We start from the raw sequence: 19,397 nt of genomic DNA, 5'->3' as shown, positions 1-19,397 counted from the left end.
AGTCAGTGTCCTTCAGGTGGAGTGACTCTGTCAGCTGCAACCTGTAAGGCTCATTGACAGAAGATGCGGTTAATACAGAATCACTTAAATCACAACAAAGGTTATTTTGTTTCACTTTCAACAGTGGACTAGCAGACTTGGTCTTTGAAGCACCTGCTTCACTTACACAAATGTTAATATTATCGCGCGCTTGATTTGTTTTGCTACCCTTATTCTCTTGGCCTGCTCTTTTTATGTTTGCACGCCTGGCAGGCTGGCGCTTTACTTTCAGTTTTTTTGTTGTTGACCCCCAGGGAGGGCTTGCAGTTCTCCTCCCCTGCCATTTCTAAATTCATCAAATTCCTTTTTCAGGGGGCACTGGTTACTCCAGTGTCCTAGGTTATTACAAAGCAGGCAGGGTTTAGTGGGCTCAACCATTGCTGGTCTCCGCTGCTGCCCAGGGTGCTGCTGTGCTGAGGGAAAGGATGAAGGGCTGGCAACAGCGACACGCTGGGGTGGTCTTGGCAGCAGCCTTGGTCTGGTGTCTTCAGCCACACTCATCAGAGGCACTTTCCTGTTACAGACTAAAAGCATATCTTTTAATGTAGGGGAAGGTTCCATAGGAAGGCTCAGGATTGCCGCTCGACACTGTTCATTTGCATTTATAAATGCTATTTCTTCTAAAATTGCTTCCCTAGCATTTTCCTTTTTAACCTCTATTTCCATAGCTCTAGTTAGCCTTTCTACAAATTTCAAAAAAGGCTCTGATGGTAGTTGTTTAATTTTACTATAGGGCTCAAAAGGCCCCTCAGGTTGGAGGGAAAAGAATGCTTTTTCAGCTGCTTCTTTTACTTTCTCGAGTGTTTCTGCAGGAATTGCAGCAGCTTGGACTGAGGGAGAAGACCACTGGCCCTCACCACAGAGGTGCTCAATGGTGATAGGGTTACCACTGTTGTCTTTTGCTGTGTTCGGATCAGCCTGTAAGCTTGGGAGAGCATCTTTTAGCAGTTGTTTCAATGCTGATTCCCATAATTTGAATTCCGTGGATGTCATGAGACAGGAAAAAAGTTGTTTTAAATCATGTGGAATCACAACAGTCCTACTTAATTCAGAATTTAAAAGGCCACGGAAATATGGACTGTGTGGACCATATTCTTGATGAGATTTACACATCTCTTTAATCAATTGTCGTCCAAAAGAACTCCAATTAGCAGTAGGACCTGCTCCTCCCTGAGCTGCAGGCTGAAACGTAACAGGAGCTAGTGACAACATGGAACTATGCATTGGGTCTGCCGTCCCCTGCTCTGTATCCCTGGAATCAGAAGCATTGGGATCACAGCTACAGGTTTGGGGACAGGCAGTGGGTGTGTCCCCACCGTGGGAACCCGGGGAGGGGGCGGGGACAGGGAGCCGGCAAGGGGCGGGGAAACCGTGGGAACAGGGGGCGGGGACAAGGGGCTGTCAGGGGGCGGGGACGCCTGGTGACATCACGTCAGCAGACGCCCCTTGGGAGGAGTAGAGGGGCGGAGCTGAGGGTACTGCAGGAAAGGGGGGGGAAGGGTCACAGGGAACAGGAGGAGAGGGGGATGGGGATGGAATTTTGGAATGCTTAAGAGAATTTTGGGAAGAAGAAGACCAGGTTTGGGTAGATGCCACATGGCATCCACCGTTTTGCGGACCCCCTAGGGACTGGGGGCCATTTTGGACATCACTGCTCTCCGGAAAGCTAACACGTGCTCTGGGTTTTAGAGGAGGGGATACAGGGGGTTGGGAAAGCCACGCAGCCTGGCCAGGGCTGTGTGAACAAAACAACTCAGGTATTCTTGCACACTCTGGGAGCCGACTTCCCAATGAGTGTGCTCTCTTTAAAATACCAAGTTTTGGGGAAAGAGGTTTAGGGGTTTTAGGGCTAGGAGAGGGAGAAACAGGTAGAGCAGAGGTACATGGCTTTACATTTGGCTTTTCCTCCATTTCCTTTTGTTTGAGCAATGCTGTTCGAATTTGTAAACTCCAGAACACAAATTTAGCTGAGGGTGATTTGCCAGATTGTCCTAAGGTTATCAATTCATTCCCAACTTTATCCCAGAATTGAATATTGTGGATTTCTTCAGGGGAAATGTTTGGGAACTGCAGAAAAAGCCATCTTATAAACTGTTTCAATTTTCCTTTAGAGAATTTCACATTACCATTGACTAAAATGCTAACAATATTATAATACACTCCCCTTTGTACAATGCTAAGTTTGGAACCCATGTTAGATGTAAAAAGCAAAGTATTTAATCCTGCCTGACCAAAAAGAAAGCTAAAATCAGCTACCAATTTCTAAAAAAAAACCCACAGATAGAAAGCGATAACAAGCAGACAAAAGCTTCACAATGGAGCTGTATATACTGCTTTTAAAATTCCCGGGCAGCAGCAGCAGGGCACGCCCTGCCGAACCGAGGCAGAAACAAAGCCTCTCCCGTGGTGGAATGCAGCTCCCCCACGGAGCAGAGAGAGCAGCCACTCCACGTGGCAAGGCGAAACCGGGGCCCCCCGCCGCCGCGTGTGCAGAGAACACTCCCGCCCCCACAGATTCCCCGGCCACGTGGAAAGAGAGCCCCCCCCCTCCCCCGCACAGAGAGAGAAAGAGAGTATCCCGAGCACGCTGCCGAGCCGGGGGGGAAGGGCAGAGAGCGATCCCGCTCCGGTGCGAATTCTAAAAGACAGTGAAACACGCGGCAGAAAGCTAAAAGCCTAGAACGCAATGAATTCCCGTCTGTGGGGCTGTGCAGCCAAAAATGCAAAGGCAAAAAGGAACAGAACTCACGGAAGAGTCTGTTTTTGAGCTTCTGCTCTACCGAAAGCAGAGATACTCACGTGAAATGGAAGCTGTAGGTGGCTGGGTACAGGCAGGTCCTTCACCGAACAGGACCTCTGGGCGAGAGAGGCTCCCCTGTTCTTCCTCTGGAAAATCTGCTCACCACAATGAAGCTGAGCTTTCCAGAGGCGCCGAACAGTCCACGAAACTTTTTCTGGGAGTATTCCCAAAGTCTCTAGCTGGGAGTCTTGAAGCAAGGCTCCTTTCAGCTGGGTGCACGGCTGCCAGAAACTTCTCTGAGGTACTGTGAGTCCGTTCTCGGGCTGCGGAGTCGCTTTGCCCACCCAGGGACGCCAATCATTGGAATAGAAATCCCAATATAACCAGTAAGATTGTGCCTGGGTCAGTGTGACCCTCGCTGCTGAGCCAAAGGCTGCTTCTGTGGTGCTTTACCCCAGAGATACCTCGGCTGCCGGAGATTGCAGCAGGGCACTGAACGAGTCCAGGCTTGTCAGGAACTCCGTTTACCTCAGGAGAGAGAGCTTCTGGCGATGGTGAAGAGAGAAAAGGAGAGGATTCTGCTGGAGGGTTTATGTCCAGATGTTTATTCCATGGTTACAGAGGTCTGAACCGGGGCAACTGCTGCCACCAGAATGCGGCCGCATGGTCTGATTAACCTTTTAAGCTCCGGGACAGGGGAAGGGGAGGGGACAGGTGAGCTACCAACCAGGTGAAAGGGGCAGGGTCTCAAGGGACTAGGGACACGTATCCAATGTCCCCCAGGCCTGAGGGACCAACCACACGACGCCTTGCTGGAATGTTAAACCTGATTGACAGGGCACACTCAGCAAGGGGCGAGGGGGAAGGGAGAAGGGAATATTGGCACACCTGAGGAAGGGACCCGGAAGCTAAAAACACACCACAACAACCCTTTGGTTTTGGTTACAATGCATTAGATACTTTTCTTTGCTGAGCATTTTCATACCATAAAACCAATCTATACCTTAACTTTTATCTATAGCCTGTCATAACTACTATAATTATCATATTAATGTTACTATTCTCCAATCAGTAAGATTTTGTACATCACAGTTTAAGCTAGAAGATATTTTTCAGTTTTCTTGCAGTGGAAAATTCTGAGACTATTTTTCTACTTGCAGCATTTGCTGACTCGTTTGCCTGTGCTATCCTTCTGCTTGGTAAAAACATCTTCTTGTCTGAGGCGGGTTTCAGCCATAAAAACCTCTTCTTACTAACACACATTTTGCCTCCTTGGTTATCCAGTAAGAGTGGCTCAGCAATTCTTTTCTTCTATATCAAAACATGCTTCAATCTCTATTCCTCCATCAGACTCTACATGCAAAAGTCTTTCTGCCAAGCACACATATCTGTGAGACTTTCTTGTCAAACTTTCATCCTTCCCAGCAGGTACTGGTGACAGCAGGCTGGACATGAGCCAGAAGAGTGCCCTGGTGGCCAAGGAGGCCAATGGCTCCTGGCCTGGATCAGGAATGGTGAGGCCAGCAGGAGCAGGGAGTTTGTTGTGCCCCTGCACTGGGCACTGCTGAGGGCACACCCTGAGTGCTGTGCCCAGCCCTGGCTCCTCAGTTTGGGAAGGACTTTGGGACACTGAGCACATCCAGAGGGGACAACGAGGCTGGAGAGGGGCTGGGAACACAAACCCTGTGAGGAACCCCTGAGGGAGCTGGGGGTGCTGAGCCTGGAAAAAAGGATGCTCAGGGCTGCCCTCATCACGCTGCACAGCTCCTGAAAGGTGCCTGTGCTCAGCTGGGGCTGGGCTCTTCTCAGGGTCTCTTGCTGCTCAGAGTGACCCTGAGATGTGTTAGAAAGTCTCTTTTCCCAGCCCAGTGCTCAAAGAATGAGGCAGAACTCTTCAGTTCTCAGGCTCAAGGGTGTTTATTGTATCTTATCTATAAAATTCTTTCTTCTGACTTGCTGAGATCTGCTCAGTAGGACACTCAGAAGCACTCTGCCTGCCCCAACGTGCTGTTATGTCTTTATTCTAAAAACTGTGTATACACTATTTACAGTTACTTCCCAGTACCTATCACCTATGTTAGACAGTGAGCTTCTACTCTAAACCAATCTGTAAGTGCCAACATCACAGCAGAAGATGGAGGCCAAGGAAAAGAACTATAAAGGCTGGACAAGCCCAGATTCCTCCATCTTGCTCCCTGAACCCCCATTCTAAAACCACCAAAAATCTATTTCTCCACTCTGTGATAAATTCACTATCATTCTACTTAAAATTTTGCGGCTTGTCATTCTTCATACAAGGTTGGTAATTGTTTTTTCCAAGGGCTGAATCAAAGGCACAGGAGTCTTGGGCTCTGTGCAAAGGTCTCTGAGCCCCCTGACAGAGTCTTGGGTCATTCAGGACAACCAGATGAATTTCCTGGGTTCCCACAGGCTCTTTCTCCAGGCAGCACTGACAGAACCAGAGGACACAGACTCAATCTGCACTAAGGGAAATACAGGTTGGATATCTGAAAAAAAAGTTTTTACAGAAAGGTGATAAAGTTCTGGAATGGCTGCCCAGAGAGGTGGTGAAGTCACCATCCCTGGGTGTGTTTAACAAAGCCTGGATGTGGCACTGGGTGCCAGGGTTTAGTTGAGCTGTTGGGACTGGGTTGGACTCGATGAACTTGAAGGTCTCTTCCAACCTGGTCAGTCTGAGAATTCTCAGAATTCTGTGAAAGGGGCAATGGAAAGACACAAACTGTGCACTTTGCCTCCCATAACTGCTTTGTCCGACTGCTTAAACATTCTCTTAACCAAAATCTGACCAGGGAAAGGCTGTACCACAAAAGGAACATTCCCACATCAAACACCATGCCTGCACTGTAAATACAAAATGTTGAAATTTGCTGGAAATTTCTCTTGGAACAATGTGCCCACCAGCCATAACTCAAGTCAACCCTGTTTTCATGAGCAATTTTGGTGATTGTTCTACATCCCCACTTGGAATTAATGCTTGCTACTGCAGAGAATTCAGTAAATTCACTGTATCCTCACAGAGTTTCTGAGCTTTCTTGGAGCCCCTGCCCTCGGCTCTTTCTCCAGTGCTGCAGGAGAGAGTGGAACAGATTTTAGGATCTCCCTTGTGTTTTTTCTGTTTCATCTGACATCACTGTAGATGACTATTTAGAAGGCCAGAACTGAATTATTTTCTCTTAAAGTCTCCAGCAGCTGCTTTGAACCATAACCCAGCCCTTCCCCCAGATCCAAAGTGGAAATTGCCAACAGTCCTCCCCTGCACGCAGGGCCCTGCAGCTCCCTTGGGTGGAGGTGAAATTTCACTTCCCCTGTGGGACAGAGAGAACAGGAAATGTGACCAAGGCCAGTTTTAGGGGTTTCTCCCAGGTTTTAGTACTGTTTCTAGGCATTGCTAGAGTAGTAATAGATGAGAGACTGCTACAGAATGTTTGTAGCACTCTCTACTCTTCTCTGATGAACCACTCTCAAATACAGCTTGATACAAACTGGAATTGACTCAAACTCATTTTATTTTTCCAGTTTTACCTTTGTATGAAACAGGTGTTAACCCCAATGGAGAAAGGGGATTAATCAAAGAAAACCAAATCTTTTAACACTCAAAGCACTCCTTAGAGCTTTCACAACGTGAGAGAGCTCATCTCAGATCCCTCACATAAGCCCAACAATATAATGTGACAATTTGTGGGGTTTGTTTGAAGAGTTCTTTATTTTAAAAGCAGTTAAAGGCTCATGACGACAAGCAGCAACAATAACAGCTAATAGGAGGATGTTTGCAATGATCTCTAGCAAGGATAATGAAATTACTGTTTTAAAATTATCTTCACAGGAAATAACAACACCTTTGTTTTCCCATTAAAATGATGGGACAATAAACAATGAGTTACAAATATTAAAGACTGACATCTCTAGCAATGCTTCCTACTAACAAACCTAAGTGTTTTTCTCAACTCTGAAAATATAATTAGCATGAAAGCATTCACACATTGATGTCTTATTATCTCTTTAACACCTTTTCTCTCCTGGCTGGCCAATATCCAAGGATGCAATGCCCTGCTTAATTCTGGGCTGCAGGAACAAAAAGCCTTTGGTCCAGCCTGACTGAGGATTCAAACCTCTGCTGGTGGCTGGAATGCAACCATGGATCACAAAAAATATATCCAGACCTGAAAAGGAGCAATTATGGAGCCACCCACTCTTTGCTGGCTGTAGAGTTTGTGTCAGTGAGTTCCCTGGGGCTGGGGGAGCTGTCAAGGGGCAGGGAGGGCCATGGCTGGCAGTGGCTGCTCAGGGATGGCTTTTACCCGTGTCCCTCCAAGCAGCCACTGCCCAAGCAGCTCCACAGCCCCTGGGCTCTCCTCCCGGCCTGCTGGGCGTTGTTGGGTGGCACAGCCTGTGCCAAGGGCCAGCAAGGTGCCTGCAGGCCCCAGCTCTGGGGGAAACTGAGAACGTCCTGCCCGCATCCACCGTGCTGCCAGCTCAGCAGTGCAGCACCACACGGGCTGACGCTCCCCATTGCTCCCACAGGTGCAGATGGAACCACAGCACGTGTTCCTGATTCCCAGAAGGGCCTTGGAAAGGGTTTCTGTCAGGGAACAGTCTGCTGGCTAGGGTTACTGGCAGGCCTGCTTGTCTTGGAGCTGATCTTCATCTTATGCTCTGTCCGAATTTGGACTTGCTGGAAGAGAAAAGGGTGAGTGTTTAGTTCACCTTTCCCTCAAACTGCTTCTTTTGAAATTGTACTTCACACAGAAAACATTCCCAGTGAGGCTGCAGTGTAGGTGTGGCCAGTGCATGATTGTCCAAAGAACTCTTCTGAGGGTTCTGCTGCTGCCCAGAGCTTTCATTGGCCTCCTCATTGCTGGGCCTTGTCCTGGGGGGCCCGCTGGGGCTTCAGCCAGTGCTGGCTTCACTGAGGCTGCCTGGCCAAGAGCAGCCCCAAGGACACAGGGCAGAGGAAAGCACGGTGGGGAGGAGAAAGAGCAGGGACGAGATTGCCCTTGAAAGGCAGAGGCGCTCTGGGGCCCGCTCCTGCCCAGGGAGCCTGCCCAGAGCCGTGCCCTGCTGGCCGGGGCCTTGAGGGACAGCTGCGCAGCTGGGCCAAGCTGTGCCAGCAGCTCCAGCTGTGCTGGGGAGCCTTGCCAGCTCTGGGCCCGGCTGTGCAGGAGGGTCCCTGTGTGCCACTGGCAGCTGGGGCCTCAGCCACCTCCTCTCTCCACAGTTCCACCTCTGGACAGGAGTTGTAAGACGGTGGCTGCACCTCACACCCAAACAGCAGGAGCAGCTACTCCAGCAGTTAGAAGAGCCTGGGCAGCCCTGTCAAGAGTTCTGAGAAGAAGACTCCAGAACAGCCATCGACAAGGAAATCTCCTCTTCTCCTGGAGATCCCACTGCCACCTCCTCTCTCCATGTATATCCCCAAGCTACTTCCATCTCTTTTTTGATCCTCCTCTGTCCCGTCCTGACTTATTCTATAGACCCCAGGAGAAGCCCAGCACCCTCCAGCCCCTCCTGCGTCCAAAATGTTGTTTCCTCTGCCCCCGAGCCCCCTGGCCCTGCCCTCTAAACAACACTGAAGTTATCCCCACTCTCTGCGAGGCTAGGTGATGGCCCTTTCTTTAGTTGCACTAAAGGGAAGGTGCCGTCACCACAGTGTTTGGGTGGCAGCAGCAGCACAGCCCAGCCGGCAGCAGCACTGGCTCAGCTCCATGGCCAGGAGCAGCCATGGATGCCCACGGTGTGGGCAGGCAGGAGCCAGGCAGGGGCTGCTGTGACCAGTGGCGGGGTCCTGCGGGCTGGGGGAGCCCAGGGGGCAGGCAGCAGCATGGGGCTCCTGAGAAAAAGCAACTCCATTTGCTTAGTTTTTCAGTTTTAGAAATGAAATTTGTAGAAGTATTTCAAAATAGTTTTTCTGAAGAGAGACATCCCCAAATATTTCTTCTCAATTCCTCTCGTCGTTAAAGATTTTTCTAAGTAGTTTTAGAATCGAGAGAAAAAGTGACCCCATTTTGTCTTCACTTTTCATTCTTAGAAATATTTAGAAATATCCTTTGTAGAGAGAAATCCCCAAATGTTTCGTTCCTGTTTCCACAACACATCAGTATTTTTGAAATTACTTTTAGAGTTCTGGAAAACATTTTCCCCTTTTACAATAAAAATAAAATTGTATTTCAGTGGTAATCTTTATTCTAGGAAGAAGTAAGACCCCCTTTAGCCAGCCAGCCTGCTGCAGAGGCTCTTTTCCCGCAGGAGCTTTTTATCTGGTCACAACCAACATACATAAAACCTTTCCCCAGATATTTCCTGAGATTTTTGATGCACTCCCATCTTAGCTGTCTCAGAAAAACTTTGAGCACAGTGGACATCTCTTCAAGTTACCATTTTGTTTGCTTCTAGTGGAACTTCCTCAGTTCTAGAGCAGGGCCTTCTCTCAGCTCTCTGCTGACCCTGGGCTCTCCTCCCGGCCTGTTGGGCTTTGTTGAGTGGCACAGCCTGTGCCAAGGGGTGGCAAGGTGCCTGCAGGCCCCAGCTCTGGGTGAAAACGGAGAACGTCCTGCCCGCATCCACCATGCTGCCAGCTCAGCAGGGCAGCACAGCAGGGGCTGACGCTCCCCATTGCTCCCACAGGTGCAGGCGGCCCCACCACACGTGTTCCCTATTCCCCGAAGGAAATTGATTTTTGTCAGGGAACACACTGTTGGCTAGAGTTAATGGCAAGCCTGGCTTTTCTCTGGCATGCAGGGTATGGGGGACTCCTGTAATGCTGGCAGATGCCAGGGGTCCGCAATGAGGCACACGAGCTGAGGGGCTGGTCTTGTGCGTGTTGAATTTTGCACTAAGATGTGCGGGGCTTTGGGTCGTTTGGAAGTGGTGCATGTGGCTGGGGTTCCTCATGAGCTTCTATGGGGATTTGGGATCTTTTCTATGGTGTTCAAGTGACTGGAGACATCTGTAAGGCTGGCAGGGGCTTGACTTCCTTGAGATTATCGTGGCGGTTTAGTGCTTGCTGTCAAGGCCTGGAGAGGAGCTGAGTCCTTGCTAAGGTGGGGAGGAGGCTGGGTTCTTTTGTGAGGCACACAAGGCCGTCTTGGGGTCTCTGCATTGGTGTTCATGGATTGTTTGTGAGGCACACAGGGATATTTTCGGGTCCCTGCCACTGTTGCTTTACCAACTTGTTTCTGTGCAGGTGCTTCCAGCACCCAAACAAGGTCCTCTCCCCTGAAGGCACTGGCCCTGATCTCTGGCCCCTACTGAAGGTGGGCAGAGCTTGACCCAGCATTTCTGTTGCAATAAAGAGATGGAGCTGTCAGCCCAGTGTCTGGGTGGCAGCAGCAGCAAAGCCCACCTGGCAGCAGCACTGGCTCAGCTCCGTGCCCAGGAGCAGCCGTGGATGCCCACAGTGTGGGCAGGCAGGTGCCAGGCAGGGGCTGCTGTGACCAACGGCGGGGTCCCGAGGCCTGGGGGAGCCCATGCTGAGTGTCCCTGGGCTGAGGGCACATTTCCTTCCCTGGCATCATCTGGGCCTGGACCTCCTCCAGTGGCAAGCCCAGGAAAAGAGGGAAGCCATCAAGAGCATCTCCATGGACACAGTCTGACCCACAATGTCAGCAGGTGACAAATAAGGTTTTGCTGAGCAATGGACCTGGGATACACAAAAACAATCAAGGCAGTCCATTTGTACAGATGCGGGCACACTCTGGGGGTACAGCTGACGCCATGAGGTCACAGCAGGCTCAGGGGTCACAGCAGGCTGAGGTCACAGTTGGCTCTGAGGTCACAGAGGTGCCAGACCCGGTGGTTGCACAGCAGCACAAGGAGCGAGCACTCAGTCCTTGAGCACAACTGTTGTGGCAGCAGCAGTGGCGGTGGCAGCAGTGGTGCTGACATTGGGACAGCGGTGTCAGGACAGCGGTGGCAGCAAGAGCTGTGGGACTGGCAGAGGGCAAGGCACCATGGCCCTTGCTCTGCGCCTCTTCCTCCTGCTCCTCCTGGCCGTGGCCCTGCCTGCCAGGGCTGCCCAGGCTGCTCCGCTGCAAGGGTGGCGAGCAGGTGAGCCGGCAGCCTGGCTCCCCTTTCCTGGGACAGCACTCCCTGCTCCCCAGGAAGCGCTGGGGATGGTTTTCCCCAGGCCTTTAGGGAGGGTTTCCTCTGGGGGAGGGAGAGAGCCCCCATGGCCCTGGGCAGCCCCAGTTTCCTTGCCAGGGATGTGTCCCAGGGCCTGCAAAGAAGGTGCAGTGACCAGGAGCCAGCCCAGAGCTCCCCAGGCCCCTGTGCAGTTTGGCCTTGTCCATTCACACCTGGCTCCCGTAGCCTTAACCAACCCCCTTGCAATGCCCTGTTCCCAAAGGTAGAAGGGGATCCCAACACACGAAAGAAATGGTTCAGGTCTTTGTTCCATTCTAGATTTGGATCACGCCTTGCAAGATTTGGAAGTCCAGGTGAATGACACTGTGAATGTCTTGGTGAATGCCAGAGGCAAGTTCTGAATTTCCTTTTTTACTGGCAGACTAATCAGTGTCCATGTGGCAAGAGCTCACCCATCGGCCATTTTTGTTAATGTTAAGTCAGGGCTGAAGAATTCTGTAAACCTTGCCCCGCTCCTTTCTGGAGCACTGAGGGATCCCACAGGATGGCTGTCAGTGGTAGGAAGGAGCATTTAGCTGTCCATCTTCCTCCCATGTGCAATGCCACTGTGTCCTTCCGTGTTCTCTGTGCAGTCACAGAGAAGAGCAGAATGGGGAGGGGCCAGGCCCAGAACTGTGCCCCAGGGCTGAGCCTTGCCTGCAGCCTGAGGATCTGCTACAGTGCCACAGGTGATGTTCTGTCCAGCCTTTCTTTGCAGCTGAACTTGTTGGTGAAGGTGATCTGGCTTCCAAAACCACATCCACGACTGAGCCTCTGGGAGATGGTGAGGGTAGGTGAAGGCCTTTCCCCTGGGAGAGCTGCCAGCTCAGAGTCCAAAGCTCGGCCAGGGGGGCATCGCTGCAGGTGCCAGGACATTGCCATGCATGTGTGTGCCCTCACCCTGCGTGATCCCCTCACTGCTCCTGGGGCTCAGTGGTGCCCATGCAGCTGAGCAGAGATGGCAGAAGCTTCTGTGGCTGATGTGTTACAGATGTGTCTGCAGGGAGGACTTTTCCTGTCCCTGTGATGATTCCTACACAGAAGCCAGGCTCCCGTCGCAGAGGTGAGTAGTGTGTCCCTGCTGACCCCATAGGCTGAGCCCTGCTTTTGTGGCATCCATTCATGGGAAATGGAACCGTGTTGCTCCAAGGTCCTCCAAGGGGAAAGAACAAAACTACAGGACAGAAGAAACCCCATGAGCCATCTGAACACATGAGAAAAATGCTGAAGGAAATGCAGCAGGCAGGACAAGGTGGGTGCATTCCCTCAGCCTTCACCTGGGGCTCAGCAGCTGAGACTTTGGCTGCACATCTGGACACGCCGAGCCTGGCACAGCAGGAAGGGATCCATGGCAGCCTCACTGTCCCGCTGCTGCTTCCACGCCCTGCAGGGCAGTTTCCCAGCCTCGTCTGGCTGCAGCTTCTCCCAGCCTCTGCAGGAAGGCATTGGGCATCAGCTGACAGGCAGCCCAAACCGCACCACAGGCATGAGATGCCCTGCAATTTCCCACCTCCAGGCAAATCAGAAGGGGCACCTATATGGAGAAGGGAGAGCCCTGCCCTACCCAAAAAGTTGAAAGGGATTTCCTGAATCTTAACCATGTCTTTGAGAGGCATTGCCTCCTGAAGATGCCACCTCTCCAATGGGGAACAGTCCAATATGATCCAGCTCTCTCTTTTCTCCAGAAGCAGATGGAGAGGCTGTGCAGAAGGAAGCATTTCCTGGAGGAAGCGGTGGCTCATTGACAGCCGCTTCTGCAGGAAGGGAGGCGATGGCAGGCACAGTCACAGGAGGTAATTGTTGTGCCTCTGGGCCTGAGCCCAGCTGAGGCTTGAGCTGCCCTCTCTGCTGCTTGGCACTGCGGGCACAGCCCGGACAAGACGGGCACAGCCCAGAGGAATTATCCCGAGCAGGCTCAGGGCACTCGGGTACTGAGCTGTCCTGCTGGGCTCCCTGCGTGGGAGACACGTCCCGAAACCTGAGAGCGGCTGCACGGGGTGCCCATGGTGGGGAAAGGGCAGAGGGGGAGAGCAAGGCTCCAGTGTGTCCTGAGAGGGCCTGGTCATGTGCCCCTGTGCTGGGGGATTTGTCCCAGGGGAAAGACGGTTGGAGAGATAGAAGTAGGTAGAAAGGGAGGGAGAAAGGGCAGGAGGGACGGAGGGGGACACGGGAATAGCTGTGGCACTGCCTGCTGCAGTTTTCCCCAGGGATTTAGCAAGAGCTGCAGCTGTGGAAGTGAGAGCTTCCAGGGCCCTGGGTTGCTTCAGCCACCCCACCATGGATGCTGCACAGGGCAGGGAAAGAGGGTGCAGAGTGACCAGGAGCCTGCCCAGAGCTCCCCAGGCCCTTGTGCAGTTTGACCTTGCCCATTCACCCCTGGCTCCCACAGCCTTACCTGACCCCCCTTGCAGTGCCCAATTCCCAAAGCAGAAGGGGATCCCAACACACCCTGAAAAATGTTCTCATCTGTGCTCCATTCTAGATGAGGTTGCTCGAAAGGCTTCCCCATTAGATTGGTTGAGAAAAGTGTTGAAGCCTTTGGAGCCTCCTTCAGGTATGTTCTCACTGTCCTACACAGTAATAATTGTTGACAACTTCACAGCAACCAGGTTATCCACCTACTGTGGCTGTTGTGTTACAGATGTGTCTGTAGGGAGGACTTTTCCTGCCCCTTTGCTGATTCCTACAAAGAAGCCTGGCTCCAATCACTGGGGTGAGTAGTGTTGTCCCTGCTGACCCCACAGGCTGAGCCCTGCTTCTGTGGCATCCATTCCTAGGAAATGGAACTACTTTCTGTTAAGGTCCTCTGAGAGGGAAGAACAAAGCCCCAGGACACAAGAAACCACATGAGCCAAACAACATCTTGAAACGAATAGTGACAGAACTTCTCAAAGGGAATGGTGAGAGCATTTCCCTCAGCCTTGTCCTGGGGCTCAGCAGCCGAGGGCTCTGGCTGCACATCTGGACACGCCGTGCCCAGAACAGCTGGAGGGGATCCATGGCAGCCTCGCTGCCCCGCTGCTGCTTCAACACCCTGCAGGGCTGTTTCCCAGCCTGGCCTGGCTGCAGCTTCTCCCCAGCCTCTGCAGGAAGGCATTGGGCAACAGCTGCCACGCAGCCCCAACTCACTAGGGATCCCCTGCATTTTCCCAGTCCCCAGGCACATCCTGAGGTGTGCCTGCTTGGAGGAGGGAGGGCCATAGCCAACCCCAAAGGCTGGGGGGATCAGGATTTTCCTGATCATTACCCATGTTTTGGAGAAGTATTGCCTCCTGAAGAGGCCACCTCCTGGATATGCAATGATTCCATCTGATCCAGCTGTGCCTCTTCCTTTCTCAAGGGATGGACAGAGAGGCTCTATGGAAGGTGGCATTTCTTGCAGGAAGGGAGGCGATGCCAGGCACAGCCACAGGAGGTAATTGCTATGCCTCTGGGCCTGAGCCCTGCTGAGGCTTGAGCTGCCCTCTCTGCTGCTTGGCACTGCGGACACAGCCCGGATAAGATGGGCACAGCCCAGAGGAATTGTCCCCAGCAGGCTCAGGGCACTCGGGTACTGAGCTGTCCTGCTGGCTCCCTCTGTGGGAGACACATCCCAAAACATGGGAGCAGCTGCACGGGGTGCCCATGGTGGGGAAAGGGCAGAGGGGGAGAGCAAGGCTCCAGTGTGTCCTGAGAGGGCCTGGCTATGTGGCCGTGGGCTGTGGAAGCTGTTCCATGGGCAGGTGGGTAAGCAGGAAAGAAGGACGCAGGTTGGGAGTGACAGCTGTGGCACTGCAGATTTCCCCAAGCATTTAGCCAGGGTTTCCTGTGTGGGAGGGAGAGAGCCCCAGGGCGCTGGGCTGCTCCAGCTTCCCCTCCAGGGATGTTGCACAGGACCTGCAAAGAGCGTGGAGAGTGACCAAGAGGCACAGGCTCCCACAGCCTTACCCCACCCCCTTGCAGTGCCCAATTCCCCAAGGGAGAAGGGGATCCCAGCACACCATGGAAATGGTTCTGTAGGATCTGTGATCCCTTCTCGACTGGGATCATGACTTGGAGTAGTTGGAAATGCTGGTGAATGGTACTTTGAAGATTTTGCCAGATGTTGGAGGCATGTTCTGAATGTACCTTTCCTGACAGAATAATCCGTGTCAGTGTGGCAGAAGCTTACTCATGAGCCAGTTCCCTTAAATTTCACTGAAGGTTGATCAGTTCTGGAAACCTTGCCCTGATCCCTTCTGGAGCCCTGAGTGATCCCACAGGATTGCTGTCAGTGGGAGGAAGGGGCATTTAGCTGTCCATCCTCCTCCCATGTGCAATGCCACTGTGTCCTTCTATGTGCTCTCTGCAGCCACAGGGAAGAGCAGAGAGGGAAGGGGCCGGGCCCAGGGCTGTGCCCCGGGGCTGAGCCTTTCTCAGCTCCTTTGCCGGCCCCAGGGAGCCCGAGCTGCTCCTGCTGCCACTGCCAAGCCCTGGCCCTGCTTAGGGCTGGGTTTGGAGCTGCTGGCAGCTCCAGAGAGTCCTTTCTGCCCCCACTGCTCCACAAGGGGCTCCTTCCATTTCAGTGTGGGGCCACTGCAAGCACGAGGTCCCCCTGGCCCTGCTCCTGAGTGGAAGGCAGAGCCAAGGAAGTGCCTTGGAGGGCACCAATCACCCAGGTGCCCTCACTGCCACTCGGGTCTGAAGGAGAATCTTCAGCAGTGCCATTGGAGCTGTTGTGTCCTGCCTTTCTTTGCAGCTGAGCCTGTTGCTAAAGGTGATCTGGCTTCCCAGCCCACGTTCAGGATTGAGCCTCTGGGAGATGGTGAGGGTAGGTCAAGGCCTTTCCCCTGGGGGAGCTGCCAGCTCAGAGCCCAAAGCTCGGCCAGGAGGGCATCGCTGCAGGTGCCAGGACAGAGCCATGCTCGTGTGTTCCCTCGCCCTGCACGATCCACTCACAGCTTCTGCTCAGCACTCGCAGATGTTTGGAGGAGGGTTGGCCCTGGCCCAGCTGAAAAAGCCCAGATGATTTGTTGATTTTACCCAATTTTTCACAAGCATGACGTCCAGAACATGCCATCAAAGTAATGGAAAACTGTTCCGTCTGTTAAGGTGTACTTTCTGTTTCTCAAGTGATGGGCCAAAAGGCAGGACAGAAGGAGGTGCTTCCCCAACGAAGCAGAGGCCGATTGGCAGCCCCTGCTGCAGGAAGGAAGGCCAAGCCAAACACAGGCATGGGCACGGGCACAGGCTCAGAAGGTAATTGCTGTGCCGGGCTCAGCAGGGCTCAGCAGGGCTCAGCCCTTGGCAGGGCTGTGTGGCTGTAGCTCTTCCACTGCGGCCTGCCCTTGCACAGCCCGACAGCATCAAAAGCTGGAGGTGCCTTTGGAGCTCGTTCACAGCCCCGGGGAAAGGGGACTCGTGCACCAACGTCCCTCCCGCTGCAGCTGCTCCAGAGCTGGCCCTGAGTGCCCAGAGGCCCAAGGCACAGGAGCAGCCCCGAGCGGGAGCCCTGCCGCGAGCCCAGGGCCAGAGCCGGCCTTGGCTCCTGACTGGGCAGGGGCTGCACTGGGTCCTGACAGGGCCTGACTCTGTGCCCTGGGGCTCGGGGAGCTGTCATGGGGCAGGGAGGGCCAGGGCTGGCAGTGGCTGCTCAGGGATGGGTTTGGCCCATGTCCCTCTAAGCAGCGACTGCCCAAGCAGCTCCACAGCCCCCGGGCTCTCCTCCCGGCCTGCTGGGCTTTGTTGGCTGGCACAGCCTGTGCCAAGGGGCGGCAAGGTGCCTGCAGGCCCCAGCTCTGGGGAAACGGAGAACGTCCTGCCCGCATCCACTGTGCTGCCAGCTCAGCAGTGCAGCACAGCACAGGCTGACGCTCCCAATTGCTCCCACAGGTGCAGATGGAACCACAGCACCTGTTCCTGATGCCCAGAAGGGCCTTGGAAAGGGTTTCTGTAAGGGAACAGGCTTCTGGCTAGGGTTACTGGCAGGCCTGCTTGTTTTGGAGCTGATCTTCATCTTATGCTCTGTCCGAATTTGGACTTGCTGGAAGAGAAAAGGGTGAGTGTTTAGTTCACCTTTCCCTCAAACTGCTGCTTTTGAAATTGTACTTCACACAGAAAACATTCCCAGTGAGGCTGCAGTGTAGGTGTGGCCAGTGCATGATTGTCCAAAGAACTCTGCTGAGGAATCTGCTGCTGCCCAGCGCTTTCATTGGCCTTCTAATTGCTGGGCCTTATCCTGGGGGGCCCGCTGGGGCTGCAGCCAGTGCTGGCTCCCACTGAGGCTGCCTGGCCAAGAGCAGCCCCAGGGGCACTGGGCAGAGGCAAAGCACGGTGGGGAGGAGAAAGAGCAGGGACGAGATTGCCCTTGAAAGGCAGAGGTGCTCTGGGGCCCACTCCTGGCCAGGGAGCCTGCCCAGAGCCGTGCCCTGCTGGCCAGGGCCGTGAGGGACAGCTGTGCAGCTGGGCCGAGCTGTGCCAGCAGCTCCAGCTGTGCTGGGGAGCCTTGCCAGCTCTGGGCCCGGCTGTGCAGGAGGGTCCCTGTGTGCCACTGGCAGCTGGGGCCTCAGCCACCTCCTCTCTCCACAGTTCCACCTCTGGACAGGAGTTGTAAGACGGTGGCTGCACCTCACACCCAAACAGCGGGAGCAGCTCCTCCAGCAGTTAGAAGAGCATGGGCAGCCCTGTCAAGAATTCTGAGAAGAAGACTCCTGAACAGCCATCGACAAGGAAATCTCCTCTTCTCCTGGAGATCCCACTGCCACCTCCTCTCTCCATGTATATCCCCAAGCTACTTCCATCTCTTTTTTCATCTCCTTCTGTCCCGTCCCGACTTCTTCTATAGACCCCAGGAGCAGCCCAGCACCCTCCAGCCCCTCCTGAGACCAACATGTCGTTTCCTCTGCCCCTGAGCCCCCTGGCCCTGCCCTCTAAACAACACTGAAGTTATCCCCACTCTCTGCGAGGCTAGGTGATGGCCCTTTCTTTAGTTGCAATAAAGGGAAGGTGCCGTCACCACAGTGTTTGGGTGGCAGCTGCAGCACAGCCCAGCCGGCAGCAGCACTGGCTCAGCTCCATGGCCAGGAGCAGCCATGGATGCCCACGGTGTGGGCAGGCAGGAGCCAGGCAGGGGCTGCTGTGACCAGCGGCGGGGTCCTGAGGGCTGGGGGAGCCCAGGGGGCAGGCAGCAGCATGAGGCTCCTGAGAAAAAGCAACCCCATTTGCTTAGGTTTTCAGTTTTAGAAATTAGAAATTTGTAGAAGTATTTCAAAATAGTTTTTCTGAAGAGAGACACCCCCAAATATATCTTCCCAATTACTATAGTGTTTAAAGATTTTTCTAAGTAGTTTTAGAATCGAGAGAAAAAGTGACCCCATTTTGTCTTCACTTTTCATTCTTAGAAATATTTAGAAATATCCTTTGTAGAGAGAAATCCCCAAATGTTTCGTTCCTGTTTCCACAACAGGAACTAATTTTTGAAATTTTTGAAACTACTTTTAGAGTTCTGGAAAATATTTCCCCCTTTTAAAATAAAAAATAAAATTGCATTTCAGTGGTAATCTTTATTCTAGGAAGAAGTTAGACCCCCTTCAGCCAGCCAGCCTGCTGCAGAGGCTCTTTTCCCGCAGGAGCTTTGTACCGAGTCACAACCAACATACATAAAACCTTTTCCCAGATATTTCCTGGGATTTTTGACAACTCTCGTCTTAGTCTTCTCAGTCAAACTTTGAGCACAGTGGGCATCTCTTCAAGTTGCCATCTTAGTTTGCTTCTGGTGGAACTCCCTCAGTTCTAGAGCAGGGCCTTCTCTCAGCTTCCTGCTGGCCCCGGGCTCTCCTCCCGGCCTGCTGGGCTTTGTTGGGTGGCACAGCCTGTGACGTTGCTCCCACGTGTGACTGAGGGCACAGCTTAAGCAGAACCTATCCATCCTGTCTGCAAAAACATTTATCACTGAAAGACACGAGGTTTCTGAAATAATCTGGGGAAAGTCTTGGTCATGAAGCTTCCCCAACAAAGGTGGGCCTTTCCAGGTGATGTCAGCACATCTTTCAGGGTGGGTAGGTGCCTTACTGTGCAGAGAACTGTCTCCCAACCCACTGGACCTGAGGGGCATTTACTCTACCACAACGCCAAGGTTTCGGCTGCAGCAGGAGGAGGAGCTGTGCTGAGTGAGAAGCTGAATCAGAAGCTTCAGAGTGCTCAGAAAGTCCTCACAAATAGGTCCCTGTCAGTGGGGATGTGGATCATTCTTCTTGGGTTCAGGTGCAAACAGGGCATTTTGAGTAACATTTGTAGCCTGTACTGGCTCCCTCAGGCCTTACACAGCCCAGGGCAGCAAAGGAAACTTGGAAAAAAGCATTAATTCCATAAAAGTGGTGTTGGGAAAGCAGGAGATAGCAAAGCACTGCTGAAAGCACGCAGTGTATATGATGTAAATTATTCTTTATTGATATACTGCAACATATTGTTCTAATGGTGGAAGGAAAAAGAAATAATTATCAGTTATCTCATCAATAATGTT

The sequence above is a fragment of the Zonotrichia albicollis genome, chromosome 36 (assembly GCF_047830755.1).
Source record: "Zonotrichia albicollis isolate bZonAlb1 chromosome 36, bZonAlb1.hap1, whole genome shotgun sequence".
NCBI classification, from domain to species: domain Eukaryota; kingdom Metazoa; phylum Chordata; class Aves; order Passeriformes; family Passerellidae; genus Zonotrichia; species Zonotrichia albicollis.
The sequence above is the reverse complement of the archived record's forward strand: the minus strand, read 5'-3'. Positions refer to the sequence as shown.